We start from the raw sequence: 2,500 nt of genomic DNA, 5'->3' as shown, positions 1-2,500 counted from the left end.
ATGAGCACGTACACACACACACACACACACACACACACACACACACACACACACACACACACACACACACACACACACACACACACACACACACACACACACACACACACACACACACACACACACACACACACACACACACACGCACACACACACCACAGCCCCCACACACACACACACACACACACACACACACACACACGCACACACAAGCACTCACTCATAAGTAACCCTCAGCATATTTACGAATAATCCACTTTTTATCACTCTGTGTTACACTCCTCCCGTTATCACATCCTTCACTCACTCCTCCGCATCCTTGGTGTCTCCTGAGGTTCGGTAAGTAACGGGATCCTACAGAACAAGACGGGACTTTCGGTTCTATTGATTTTTTAGTTTCCGTTCTTGCCTTGTTTGCTGGGGAGGCTTAGACCAGGGACGATGGGCGGAGGGAGATAGGAGAGAGACATAAATAGAGAGAGATGATAGGAAGATGGGTGGAGGGAGAGAGGGGAGAGAGATAGACAGAGAGAGAAGATAGAACTGTAAGCGAGTGACCACCGCAAGCCACCAGAATATGAGCGACACGAGAGGTTGGGAGCACCGCTGTCACCAGATGTGAGCGAGATGAGAGATGGACTTGGGCGGTTCAATAAAAGGGGTCTTAGCTTGATGGTTTATTGTTGAAGGTAAACGTGACCCCCAAGAGACCCCCGGATCGAGGACGAGGTAGTGGCGCTGGACCCTGTGTGGCTTGGTCTGTCTGCCGTGTCTCTCTCTCCCCTCTGTCTTATGGACGTGTCCTTCTCTGCGGCGGTTCCCTTCGAGGGCGGATGTTTATTCCTGTGCGAAAAGGGAAAGCCGGGCGACATCTGCGTCCTGCCCAAGGAGAAGGGCGGCTGCTTGGACGGGGGTGTGAAGTGCACCGTCCGGTCTTGCTACGTATTGTTGACAAGGAAGATGGGTGGAGGGAGAGATGAGAAAGGGATGGATAGAGAGAGAGGATAGGAAGATGGGTGGAGGGAGAGATGAGAAAGGGATGGATAGAGAGAGAAGATAGGAAGATGGGTGGAGGGAGAGATGGAGAAAGGGATGGATAGAGAGAGAAGATAGGAAGATGGGTGGAGGGAGAGATGAGAAAGGGATGGATAGAGAGAGAAGATAGGAAGATAGATGGAGGAACAGAAGAGAGGAGAGAGGGATAGATAAAGAGAGAAACTAGGAAGATGGATGGAGAGAGGGAGAGGTAGAGCGAAAGGGATAGGTATAGGGATAGGGAAAGGGAAAAGGAAAAGGAAAGGGAAAGGGAAAGGGAAAGAGAGAGAGAGAGAGAGAGAGAGAGAGAGAGAGAGAGAGAGAGAGAGAGAGAGAGAGAGAGAGAGAGAGAGAGAGAGAGAGAGAGGAGAAATAAGATGAACGAAAGGAAAAGGGAGGGGGCAGAGAGACAGAGAGAATATAGGAAGATAGGTGCAGGAGAGAAAAGAGGATAGAGAGATAAAGGAATAAGAGAAGAGAGAGAGAAGAGAAAACAGGAAAATGAATGAGAGACAGAGATAAGACCAAGGAATATAAAAATGGGACGAGCGAAAGAATGGTAGGCAGCGAGACAGAAAATAGGAGAGAAAGAGGACAGAAGGATAGAGATGAAAAAAATAGGAAGAGAGATAAGGCAGAGAGGGGTGGATAAAGAGACAGAGAGAGAAGGAGTTAGAAAGTGAGAGAGAAAGGTGAAGATGAAGAGAGAAAGGCAGATGGAGATGGGAAGATAGGAAAGGGAAAGAGGAAAAACATAGATTGAGAGAGGAAAGGATAGGGAAGAGAATAGAGAGGGGAATAAATGACAAAGAGAGAGAAGGAGGAACAGGGAGATAGAGATGGGAGGAGCAGAAAACTAAAGAGACTAGAAAACAGGAAGGTGGATGGAAAGAAGAGAGGACACAGAGATAGAGAGATGAAAAATAATGGAAAAGAAACTGATGAAGAGGAAAAAAGTGGGAAGCTGAAGACACAGAAAAGGAGATAGGGATAAAAGAAAATAGGAAAAATATGCCCTTATCTAGCATAGGGTGTGAGAAAGAGGGAGAGTTTGGAGTGAGAGGAAGAAGGGGTATAAAAAGGGGGAGGAGGAGATGGAAGAGGAGGAGTAGGGGGAGGAGATGGAAGAGGAGGAGGAGGGGGAGGAGATGGAAGAGGAGGAGGAGGGGGAGGAGATGGAAGAGGAGGAGGAGGGGGAGGAGATGGAAGAGGAGGAGGGAGGAGGAGGAGGAGAGGGGGGGATCACCTGGGCCAGGTCAGCAGGAAAATATGTCTCGGGTTTCCTGTGCAGTTTCAGGTCATCCTGCGGATGGAGGGCGAGGGAAGAAAACAGAAGAGGAGAAAAAAGAAAGAAAGGGAAAAAAATAACAAGAAAATATTTGGGGGAAGAGAATGAGCGGAGAAGGAAGGAAAACAGATATAAGTTATAATACAGCGATTGATTGAGAAAAAGCATCATGAGAAT

Source organism: Penaeus monodon, chromosome 26 (assembly GCF_015228065.2).
Source record: "Penaeus monodon isolate SGIC_2016 chromosome 26, NSTDA_Pmon_1, whole genome shotgun sequence".
NCBI classification, from domain to species: Eukaryota; Metazoa; Arthropoda; class Malacostraca; order Decapoda; family Penaeidae; genus Penaeus; species Penaeus monodon.
The sequence above is the reverse complement of the archived record's forward strand: the minus strand, read 5'-3'. Positions refer to the sequence as shown.